The sequence below is a fragment of the Lutra lutra genome, chromosome X (genome assembly GCF_902655055.1).
Source record: "Lutra lutra chromosome X, mLutLut1.2, whole genome shotgun sequence".
In the NCBI taxonomy this organism is placed as follows: domain Eukaryota; kingdom Metazoa; phylum Chordata; class Mammalia; order Carnivora; family Mustelidae; genus Lutra; species Lutra lutra.
The window spans coordinates 39,047,610-39,060,369 of NC_062296.1; positions in this window are offsets into that span (position 1 = coordinate 39,047,610).

Genomic DNA, 12,760 nt, shown 5'->3' on the forward strand with positions numbered 1-12,760 from the left:
GGCAGCATAACTCCAATATCTGCCTCCATTATTTTATGTCCTTCCCTGTGAGTCTGTGATTCAATTCTGCCTCTCCTTTCTCTTACGTTCACATTAGTCATGGGGGTTAGGCTCACCATAATTCCAGGTTGAGTTCATCTTGTGTCTCTTAGCCTCGTTATATTTGCAAAGACCCTGTTTCTAAATAAAGTCACATTTATAGGGACCAGATACTAGGACGTGAAAAATTTCTTTTTGGAAAACGCAGTTTAGCCCAGTACAGGTATGCAGTGGGTGTATACAAATACACCTGTATTTGTAATGTTCGATTTCTTGAGTAAGGTGGTGGGTAAATGGATGTAGTATTGTCTATACCATAGACTGTGTAGGTCTGAAATATTTCCTAATAAAAATGACAATGTGTTAAAGAGGGAAAGGAGAAAACGGGCCTAAAATCTGGAAGCTGTTTAAGGAAAATGAAAGTCTTAATTTGCCAGAGTAGAGGATCAGAAGAAGGCCAGAAGTTTGATAGGAGAAGATCCTGTTTCTACATTTATATAAGACTGCCTAGGTTCTTGTATTTGGCATCGATACCTTTTTCTTTCGTATTCTGTGGTAGCACTCTCATGTTCTAACTAATATTAGAATGATCTATGTGTGTGTGTGTGTGTCTGTCCTCTGCTCCACCCCTTCAGACACTGTACAGATTGTGAAATTCTGAATAATTACAAGCTTAAAAGGTTTAATTTATCCTTCCTTCCCCAAATATCAAGCACTCTGTTCTCCCCCTTCCCAGGTGCTCAATTAATGCACCCTCAACCTTCCCTTTTCACCAGTGTTGGCATTTTAAAATGTATTATTACAGGAGTGCCTGGGCTGTTCAGTGCGCTGAGCATCTGACTCAATTTTGGTTCAGGTCATGATCTCAGGGTTGTGAGATCAAGCCCTGCATCGGGCTCTGCACTTGGCAGGGATTCTGCTTGGGGTTCTCTCTCTCCCTCCCCCTCTACCCCTTCCCCCTGCTCTCTAAAATAAATAAATAAGTCTTTAAAAATAAATAAAATGTGTTATCACATAGTACTTCTTATGACTAGAACTACATGGTGAGAGAATGTATAGGACCCTTCGTCATCATTATTTAAATGGAAAGGGCAGAGCAAATAGACAACCATCCACAAGTGTGATTCGAAGGCCCTCAGTTTGTGTCTGATTGGTTAATTCATGCTGTACCAGTTATTAAATACAGCATTTTTTCTTAGGCCCTATCAAAAGAGGCCCATCTCCTAAACATTATGCTTTGAAGGCTCTCTTTGGTTCTCTTGGTGATAGGTTCTTCCCACAGCACCAAAAGCCCAGTCTAGGGGCCAAAGGAATGCATGCACCCTCTGTACCTTAGCCCCCTCCATATCATCCTCAAGATACCTGGGACACCTAAACTCTTCATGTGAATGGACCCAAGCCTGCTTCCATTACCAGCATGCTTTTCACTGGGGCTTAGTTTTCTAATGTTTGAAGACTAACTGCACTGTTGGTGCATGTACTTCCAGGTGGCTATGGGGAGGGGTCTTGGCTATACATGAGGAAAAGTTAATGAGTTACTCTGGTTCTCCACATACACCCAGATGAGTCCTCAAAGGTGGGGGATAAAACTCAGGGTGGGAAGAGAAGGCAGACTGACTAATGTCTGGGCCTAGTCTAGGGCATTGGACATAGAGGGTTGGTGGTAGTTCCTCCCACACTGAAGGCTCAAAAGTTAGAGCAGTCTATGAATTCAAAACCCAAACTGGACCTTTCAGGCCATTATGAAGTATATTTGCCAAGGCATATTTTTATAGTTTATTGGTTGACTTAAACAATTTCACATAATTAGAAATACAGCATGTAAGCCCCCACTTGAAGTTTTGCCCCCAACTTTGCACATTTTATAAATGTTATACCTGGTTCATGTTAAACATTTGGTGTTTACTTTTTTCCCTCATGAGCTATCAGGCTCTCTCTCTGGTGTTTTATGCTGCTTTAAGGTAACCACATGACTAGGTCAGATGAAACAGATAGAGTCCTTGTTGTGCCCTTGTCCCACTACTCCTGTCCTAATTGTGTTTTTCATTTGGGTCCCCTTAAAATACAGGTAAGTATGACAAATACTTAAAACTTACAGCTCAAGGAAAGGGCCCTACCCATTCTTGACAAATGGACTGTGTGGGTTCTCTGCTGCCATTTGGTGGCTATCACTGGTATCTAATAGGTATTGAAATGCATTCTACTGATAGGGTGTCATCCCTTTGTAAGTGGGAGATTCTAGCTACATAGTAGTAGTTCTTGAGTCCACAGTCCTCCACATTTTTAATAATTGGGATGCTTACACCCAGACAGTGCATTGGTATTCATGGTGAAGGAGATCTAATAGTGCACTAATGGACATGGCATTTTATTGACCACTTCATGACCATTTTTGTGCCCATGCTCTTGGCATTTTGATGTGGAATGGGCTTTTAAAAAGGTGACTAATAAAGATTACTTGAAGTTCCACTTCTGGCATGATAGCTTGAGGAGCTCTATGAATCTGCTCCCCAATGAAACTGAAAACAAATTAGTTTTAAAAAATCAAACTATATATATTTATATTTCAGGGGACAGTGAAAAGAAAACAGCAATAGGCATGGTAAGATTATTGTTAATCACTGGTTGATATTAACTCTAGAATCTAATGTGCAAATGCCTTTTTCATTTTTTTTTCTGTTGTTCCTCTACTCACTTTTGCCAACTTGGAAATGGAGGCCCTGTGTGGATACAAGTAGATTGATAGGGTGTATAGGCTTTTAAGGTGAAAGAGTTATTAAATAAGTCTCTGAAACAAAACATAACTAGTCCAAGGCACATGTTTTTGGTGTTTAACAAGTGGAGAGGAGGTTGGTATGATCAGATGATTAAAGCCCTATCCAAACATGTATGTTACAAGAGGGTAAGTGTTGATTGCTCTTGTTAATAGAACATAGGATTGACTATTTTCTTATATTTTGAAAATCACTGTTGCATATTATTAGTTTACAATTGTTAATTGTCTCTTATTTCATTTTACAGTTGTGAGGCATACAGAGAAAGTCACAATGGAGGAATAAACAACGATTTTGTTCCGTACAGATTTGAGATTTTCTGCTTTTCAATAGCCCATATGAATTTTATTTTTTTTTAATTTTTTTTTAAAGATTTTATTTATTCATCTGACAGACAGAGATCACAAGCAGGCAGAGAGACAGTCAGAGAGAGGAGGAAGCAGGCTCCCCACCGAGCAGAGAGCCCGATGCGGGGCTCGATCCCAGGACCCTGGGATCATGACCTGAGCTGAAGGCAGAGGCTTTAACCCACTGAGCCACCCAGGCGCCCCATAGCCCATATGAATTTTAACACTGGTTTTTTTGCAGATATCATCACAGAAAAATTGATATCCAGCAACATCTGATTTTTACCTTTCTCAGATAAATTTGACAGCATTTGTTCAGGTTAAAAATAAATTTTTCTTGAAATTAGTAAGTTGTCATGTTTTTAGTTACTGACACAAATTTATAACTGTATCTTTTTGTTTCTTTGTTTTGGCCCACCTCACTGTGATTGAAAGGGATCACTTTCAGTCATGTTTTAAGTTCTTTTGTTGCAGTCTCAAATTAATTACAGTACCAAGTTATGAACAATTTATGTAAAGAGAAAGAGGAGTCTGGTCTAATATCTATTGCGTTTAATTGAAAGAAACCCATGTATGGCATAGCTTATCTGGAGACCAGGTGGTGCCCCTTGGCTTTCATGGACCAGCAGCATCTACATCACCTGGGAACTTAGAAATGCAAATTCTCAAGCCCTACTGCATATCTAATGTATCAGAATCTGAAGGTGGGTCAGGAATCAGAGTTTTACATGTCTTTTGGCACACTAATTTTTTTTTTTAATTTTGACAGAGAGAGATCACAAGTAGACGGAGAGGCAGGCAGAGAGAGAGAGGGAAGCAGGCTCCCTGCTGAGCAGAGAGCCCGATGCGGGACTCGATCCCAGGACCCTGAGATCATGACCTGAGCCAAAGGCAGCGGCTTAACCCACTGAGCCACCCAGGCGCCCCCATGGCACACTAAAATTTAAGCACCACTAGTCTAGAGCTGTGATGGGGTGGAGGTGTCCTAAGGAACTAAGCTTCTCCTATGGTAATACCAACATTAATTCAATGACTTGGGACTGTTTTGAGTAAACTGAATGAAATAGCAAAGGCTAGACTGCAGAAGAGACTAGAATTCTTAGAGGCCTGAGACACAGAAAGACCTCCTAGAGGGGCAAAGATTGGGTGGTGGCAGTGGAAAAAATGGGTGAGGGAATAAACTTGTTCCATAAGAATAGAAGTGTTATGATACCAGGTATATGAAATTTTAACATATACAGTCACATGTTGATTATAGATACACATATATGCACTAAAATGCATGCATGGGAAATAACATGCATATGAACCATGTAGAAACGCATGATGAAAATGATAAGACTCCTATTTAGGATAGTGGTTATGTCTTGTGAAGAGGGAGAGAAAAGAATTCAATTTGGAAGGGTTACTTTTAATTTCCTAAGGCTTTCATAACAAATTTCTACAAATTAGCTATCTTAAAACAATATAAAATTTAATGTCTCACAGTTCTGTAGGCCAGAAATCTAAAATCAATGTGCCAGCAGAGCCATGCTCTGTCCAAAGCTCTAGGGGAGAATCCTCTTTGCCTCTTTCACCTTCTGGTGTCTCCTTGAATTCTTTGGTTATTGACACAATAACTACAGTCTCTAATTCTTTCTTCACATAGACTTCTTCCCTGTGCTTATGTGGCACAAATCTTCTTCAGCTTTCTCTTATAAGGACACTACTTAATACATTTGGGGTCTACCCCAAATCCAGGATAACTCTATTTCAAGAGCCCTAATTTAATGCCAACTACAAAGATCTATTTCCAAGTAAGGTTACATTTACACATACCAGGGATTTAGAATTGGACATATCTTTCTGGAGGATATAATTCAACCCAATAAAGCACACAGTGTGCTTCAGTTGAATTTGTAATGTTATATTTCTTAGTTGGGTGATGGGCACATGGATGTGATTATTGGAAGGGTTCTGCATTCGGCCTTTGCCTGGAAGGTTTTTCTGAACTTTAGCATCATTTGCCATGTTAGAGAGGCTAGGGATGTTCAAAGCATCAAGTTCTGCCTCACTTTTGTTTACACTAAGGTCTATCTTTTAACTTCCTCATCTCATATTTTGTTATAAACAGCAAGAAGAAAGGCACCTTCAACACTCTGGGAAATCTCCTTGGTTGTATCACCCAGTTATGTACATTTTCTTATTCCCACACCACTGAACTAAATAACAAGAGATTCTTTCCTTTAGTTTCCACTAATGTTTTACTCACTTTCCTTTAAGCTCTCATGGGCAGCCTCTACAATGGCCATAAGCCTTCTGGTAATAATCTCTTCAAAGCATCTTTTACTAACACCAATTTTCTTCTTAAAGTCCTTCCAGCTTCTGCTCTCTGGCCATTTTCAGAGCCAATCCCACATTTTAGGTTTTTGTTACTGCAGTACCCTACTATAGGTGCCAACATCTGTTTTAGTTTTCTATTGCTGTATGCTAAATAGTTGGTTTTGTAAGTCATTTCTATTACATGAGACACTAGGACATGACACTAGGAGTCAGAGATAATTGGGGTGCTCTTGGAGGCTGGCTATCACAGTACCTGTGCTGAACCCGCTGTTGGTTATAATAATACTCTGAGACCCAGGATAAAGGAACTTCTCAGACACCCTACAGTTTAGAGACTTCATTCCCATCCTCTTCCAGTCTTACCTATCTGCAAACAGCTAGGGATCCTGTATGTGGCATCAGAGGTATATGCACACTCAGAACTGACACTGCCTGCCCCCACCTATGTTCCATGTATCTGGGGCCCTAAATTCCCTGCCCAAGAGGTCCAAGTCCTCAAGTACCAAGAAGTCTGCATGCTCCTCTTCACTGTATCTGTGCCCCTGAGGGTTAAGTGACACTACCAGTGTTCTATTTCCAAGACTTGGGGGTGGCCAAAAGTTTGTGGCTGCATTCAGGGAAGAGTGGAAAACTGGGCTTCAGTAACCACATATATGCTGGTGAGGTCTCTTGTGATTAGGAATGGAGGTCAGATTGAGTAGAGATGAGGAGGAGACTGGAGCCTGGAATGTGGACCAGTGACCAGGGATATCAGCCCCCTCTCCTCACATACCTGGAACAGAACTTTGAGGAGTTCAAGTGCTGCGCATAGACCTTTAGTGACATTCAATGTCAAGAATACAATAAAAGGATTAATACACCATGATCATGCAGAATTCCAAGGATGCAAGGATATACCACAATCAATCAACATGATATACCACATTAATAAAATAAGGGACAAAAATCACATGGTCATCTCAATATATCTAGAAAAAGCATTTGACAAAATCCAACATATAATACTGCAAAAACTCTCAACAAAGTAGATATAAACAGAATGTACCTTAACATAACAAAAACCATATATGAAAAGCCCACAGCTTCAGCATATTCAATGGTGGAAAGTGGAGAAAGCGCTTCCTCGAAGATCAGGAATAAGACAAGGATGTCCATTCTGGCCACTTTTATTTAACATAGTATTGGAAGTCCTAACAAGAGAAAGTGGCAAGAAAAAGAAATAAAAGCAATCTAAAAGGGAAAGAAGGAAAGCTGTCACCATTTGCTAATGACATAATATATATAGAACCCCTAAAGAGTCCATCAAAAAACTGTTAGAAATAATGAAAAAAATTCAATAAAGTTGCAAGACACAAAATCAATATACAAAAATCTGTTGCATTTTTATACATTAATAATGAAATAGAAATAGAACTTAAGAAAATAATTTAATTTATAATTATATCAAAAAAGAATAAATACCTGGGAATGAATTTAACCAAGGAGGCAAAAGACCTATATAGTGTATACTATTAGAAATTGATAAAAGAAATGGGAGGTGACACAAATAAATGGAAAGATATTCCATGCTCATGGATTGCAAGAATAGTGTTAAAATGTTCAGATTATGCAAAAGTATTTACAAGTTCAATGAGATACCTATTAAAATCCAAAGGCATTTAGCACAGAAGTAGAACAAGCAATCCGAAAATTTGTATGTAACCACAAAAACCTTGAATACATAACACAATCTTGATAAAGAAGAACAAAGCTGGAGGCATCACACTCCTAGATTTCAAATACCCAAGAAATGGAAACAACCTGAGTGTCCAGGAATGGACACATGGATAAAAAAATACGTGGTATATATACACACAATGGAATATTATTCAGCCATAGAAAGTGAAATCTTGCCATTTATAACAACATGGATGGACCTTGAGGTAATTATGCCAAGTGAAATAAATCAGACAGAGAAAGACATGGTATGATCTCACTTATATATGGAATACAAAAACAAAATTAAAAACCAAAAAATAAGCTCAAAGATACAGGGTACAGATTGGTGGTTGCCAATGGAAAGGTGTATAGGGATGGTGAAAGAAATGGGTGAAGGGGGACAAAAGGAAAAAAATTTGAGGTATAAAATAAATAAGTCATAGAGATGTACATGGTGATTATAGTTAATAATATGCATTAGATATATTAAAATTGCTAAGAAAATAAATCTAAAATTTTTCATCACAAGGTAAAAAATTTTGTAACTATGTAAAATGATGGATATTAACTAGACTTATTGTGGTCATTGCACAACTAGACTTATGGTGGTCATTGCACAATGTATACAAATATTGAATCATTATGTTGTGCCTGTGAAACCAACATAATGTCATATGCTGGTCATACCTCAAATTTAAAAATTTAAAAAAAAAAGGAAGAAGTAGAAAAATAAGAAAGCTGAGACAACTAGACAAAAGCTGCAGGCTTTTTGATTTATCCTGAGGCCCACAGGGAGAAGTAAAGGGAAAAGGAACTGCATCATTCACAGGTCCCAGCATGGCCAACTTCCTGCATTTAGCCAAAAGTTTTCTGGAGACAGAGAGATGGCAGAGAGTGGGTAAAGCAACTGGCTTGGAAGGACAGCTGTTTCCTGGCTGAGATTCCTGGGAGCATGCTGGGTAGGGCTGTTCAAGTAGATCCCAGGTTTCTCTGAAGGAGGGCAGCAACCAGAAGGCTGCAGCTGCTTTTGCTGCTGATGTTTGCGTTCTGTTATCCTGGCAACAGCTGCTGTAAAGGCCACTCTGAAGGATGGGTGGTAGTAATGCACCCCACACCATACTACTCTCCATTCATTAACTAGCCAGATTGTCTGGAGGAATTTAAATTCCTAAGGTATCTTCAGGGCTGCTGGACAAAGCAATCTTGAGGGATACTACACTGTTCTTTCCCTTGCAGTTTCAGCAACTTGCTCACTGCAGGGTGTTTATTGGTACCAGTAACATACTTGGAGTTACTCAGCTTATGTGACAGCCCCTCATGCCCATCTCTGGTCCCATTGTTGAAGAGCCTTAAGCACTGGCTAGGATACTGCTTGCCTGGCTTTTTTCAAATTCCTCTGTTGGATCACTTATCTGACTAGCCAGGCAAGATAGGCTGGAAAGTCAGAGACCAAAGTGATTTCTCCCAGAACTAAAAAGTTTATACTAAAAATCTGCTTCTAAGAATGCTGCATGTCTTTCTCTAGCACTCCTCAAGACCCATAAGCATGGCTGACAATGTGCCCCATGAGACACTCAGAGTCTGGAAATGTTCTGCTAGCACCCTTTTGATATATCTTGCAGGCTCTGAATATTTTCCAAAGGTACCTCATGGGATCTGCAGGCTTTCTGCTTCTCCAGAATGGCACTGTGGTAAATTGTCTGGCTCACTATACAAAGTTTTCAGGAGTTCAGCTGAGCTGGAGAGAAAACTGATCTGCCAGAATAGATGCTTTAGACAGCAAGCCAAAAATGAAAGTAACACTCAAGTCTTAAATTACTAGCTGCCATAAGAAAAAGCAAATATCTAAACTGGAGAGAGTGCTGACTCCTCTCTGTTCCATTTTTGCCCACGGACCAGTACCAATAAAGGGTCAGATAAATGAACACAAAAGTGAGGATTGTTCCACTGTGAAGGGACCCCTGAAAGAAAATGTCCTGCAGTTTTATGGACACAGGATCCCAGAAGTATTGTAAAGGGGAAGGGCTGAGAAAGCAATGAGGACTGATTTAGAGAGAAAAAGTGTCTTCAGGGTTCCTTCCCTCTCCATCCCCTCTAAGGAGACTTCAGCTGAGGTACCCAAGGAAAGCCTCTGCCAAGGTAAGAGATCGAGAGGCCTCTAAATGGAGGCACCTAGGCTAGAAATGCAGATCTGTGTAAGAGCATAGAAAGCCAAGAGAACCTGATTTCTTGACCACAACTCCCTTTAGAGACTTCAGTTCATTGGTTGTACAAATCCGGTTTGGGAACAGCAGGATTCTCTTGTGAGGTCTGCCATGTAAAGCCTTTATGATTGCTTATAGTCAGGCCTCAGAAATCACACCTAAGTTTTTCTTTTAATCCCAGTATAGTTAACGTACAGTGTTAAATTAGTTTCAGGTGTATAATATAGTGATTCAACAATTCTACATATTACTCTGTGCACATCAAGGTAAGTGCACTCCTTAATGCTCTTCACGCCTATCCCACTGAAAACCACTTGTTTGTTCTCTATGGCTAAGAGTCTTTGTTTTGGTTTCTTTTTCATTGGTTCATTTGTTTTGTTTCTTTTTAGTTTTTAAAATTTTAATTCCAGTGTAGTTAAAATACAGTGTTATATTCATTTCAGATGTATAATACAGTGATTCAAATGTTCCATATATTACTCTGTGCTCTTCAAGGTAAGTGTACCCTTAATATCCATCACCTATTTCACACATCCCTGTACCCACCTCCCCTCTGGTAACAATCTGTTTGTCTCTATAGTTAAGAGTCTGTTTTTTGGTTCATCTCTTTTTTCTTCATTGTTCATTTGTTTTCTTTTCTTTTCTCAGAGTCCTGAAAATTCCACGTGTGAATGGAGTCATATAATATTTGTCTTTCTCTGATTGATTTCGCTTAAGATTATACTCTCTGGCTCCATCCATGTTGTGGCAAATGACAGGACTTTGTTCTTTTATGGCTAAATAATATTCCATTTTATATATAGACTACATTTTTATCCATCCATCTTGGACACTTGGACACTTGGGCTGCATCCATAATTTGGTTATTGCAAATAATGTCACAATAAACATCGTGATGCATATATCTTTCCAATTAGTGTTTTTGTATTCTTTGGGTAAATACCCAATACTGTGATCACTGGATCATATGGTCCTTCTATTTTTAAAATTTTTGAGGAAACCCCATATTATTTTCCATAGTGTCTGTACCAGTTTGCATTTCCACCAACAGTAAAGAAGGATTCCTTTTTTCCCACATCCTTGCTAACACTTGTTTCTTCTGTTTTTTGTTTGAGCCATTCTGATAGGAGTAAGGTTATAGTTCATTGTGGATTTGATGATGATGGGTGATGTTCAGCATCTTTTTATGTGTCTCTTGGCCATTGGACTGTCTTCTTTGGAGAAATGTCTATTCATGTCTTCTATCCATTTTTAAATTGGATTATTTGTTTTTTGGGTAATAACTTGTATCAGTTCTTTTTATATTTTGAATACTAACCCGGTATCAGATATGTCATTTGCAAATATCTATTCCATGGGATGTTGCTTAGTTTTGTTGATTGTTTCCAGCTCAGAAGTTTTTTATTTTAATGAAGTCCCAATGTTTTTTTTTTTTATTTTCCTTGCCTCAAGAGACATATCTAGAAAGATATTGCTATAGCCAATGTAAGAGACATTATTGCCTATGCTCTGTTCTAGAATTTTGTGGATTTGGGACTCATATTTATGTCCTTATATACTTAGAATTTATTTTTGTATATGGTGTAAGAAAGTGGTTGTTTCATTATTTTACAAGTAGCTGTCTAGGTTTCCCAAATAATTTATTGAAGGGATTGTCCTTTTCACATTGCATGTTCCTACCTCCTTTGTCAAAGATTAATTGACCATATAGTTGTGGGTTTATTTTTGGATTTTCTGTTCTGTTCCATTGATCTATGTGTCTATTTTTGTGCCAGTATCATACTGTTTAGATTATTACAACTTTTTTTTCTTAATTTTATTTTTTATAAACATATAATACATTTTTATCCCCAGGGTACAGGTCTGTGAATTGCCAGGTTTACACACTTCACAGCACTCACCATAGCACATACCCTCCCCAATGTCCATAATCCCACCCCCTCTCTCCCAACCCCCCTCCCCCCATCAACCCTCAGTTTGTTTTGTGAGATTAAGAGTCACTTATGGTTTGTCTCCCTCCCAATCCCATCTTGTTTCATTTAATCTTCTCCTACCCCCTTAACCCCCCATGTTGCATCTCCTCTCCCTCATATCAGGGAGATCATATGATAGTTGTCTTTCTCCGATTGACTTATTTCGCTAAGCATGATACCCTCTAGTTCCATCCACGTCATAGCAAATGGCAAGATTTCATTTCTTTTGATGGCTGCATAGAATTCCATTGTGTATATATACCATATCTTCTTTATCCATTCGTCTGTTGATGGACATCTAGGTTCTTTCCATATTTGGCTATTGTAGACATTGCTGCTATAAACATTCGGGTGCACGTGCCCCTTCGGATCACTACGTTTGTATCTTTAGGGTAAATACCCAGCAGTGCAATTGCTGGGTCATAGGGTAGTTCTATTTTCAACATTTTGAGGAACCTCCATGCTGTTTTCCAGAGTGGTTGCACCAGCTTGCATTCCCACCAACAGTGTAGGAGGGTTCCCCTTTCTCCGCATCCTCGCCAGCATCTGTCATTTCCTGACTTGTTCATTTTAGCCATTCTGACTGGTGTGAGGTGATATCTCATGGTGGTTTTGATTTGTATTTCCCTGATGCCGAGTGATGTGGAGCACTTTTTCATGTGTCTGTTGGCCATCTGGATGTCTTCTTTGCAGAAATGTCTGTTCATGTCTTCTGCCCATTTCTTGATTGGATTATTTGTTCTTTGGGTGTTGACTTTGCTAAGTTCTTTATAGATTTTGGACACTAGCCCTTTATCTGATATGTCATTTGCAAATATCTTCTCCCATTCTGTCAGTTGTCTTTTGGTTTTGTTAACTGTTTCCTTTGCTGTGCAAAAGCTTTTGATCTTGATAAAATCCCAATAGTTCATTTTTGCCCTTGCTTCCCTTGCCTTTGGCGATGTTCCCAGGAAGATGTGGCTGCGGCCGAGGTCGAAGAGGTTGCTGCCTGTGTTCTCCTCAAGGATTTTGATGGATTCCTCTCTCACATTGAGGTCCTTCATCCATTTTGAGCCTATTTCCGTGTGTGGTGTAAGGAAATGATCCAATTTCATTTATCTGCATGTGGCTGTCCAACTTTCCCAACACCATTTATTGAAGAGGCTGCCTTTTTTCCATTGGACATTCTTTCCTGCTTTGTCGAAGATTAGTTGACCATAGAGTTGAGGGTCTATTTCTGGGCTCTCTATTCTGTTCCATTGATCTATGTGTCTGTTTGTGTGCCAGTACCATGCTGTCTTGATGATGACAGCTTTGTAATAGAGCTTGAAGTCTGGAATTGTGATGCCACCAACTTTGGCTTTCTTTTTCAATATTCCTTTGGCTATTCGAGGTCTTTTCTTATATTTTCTTCCATATAAATT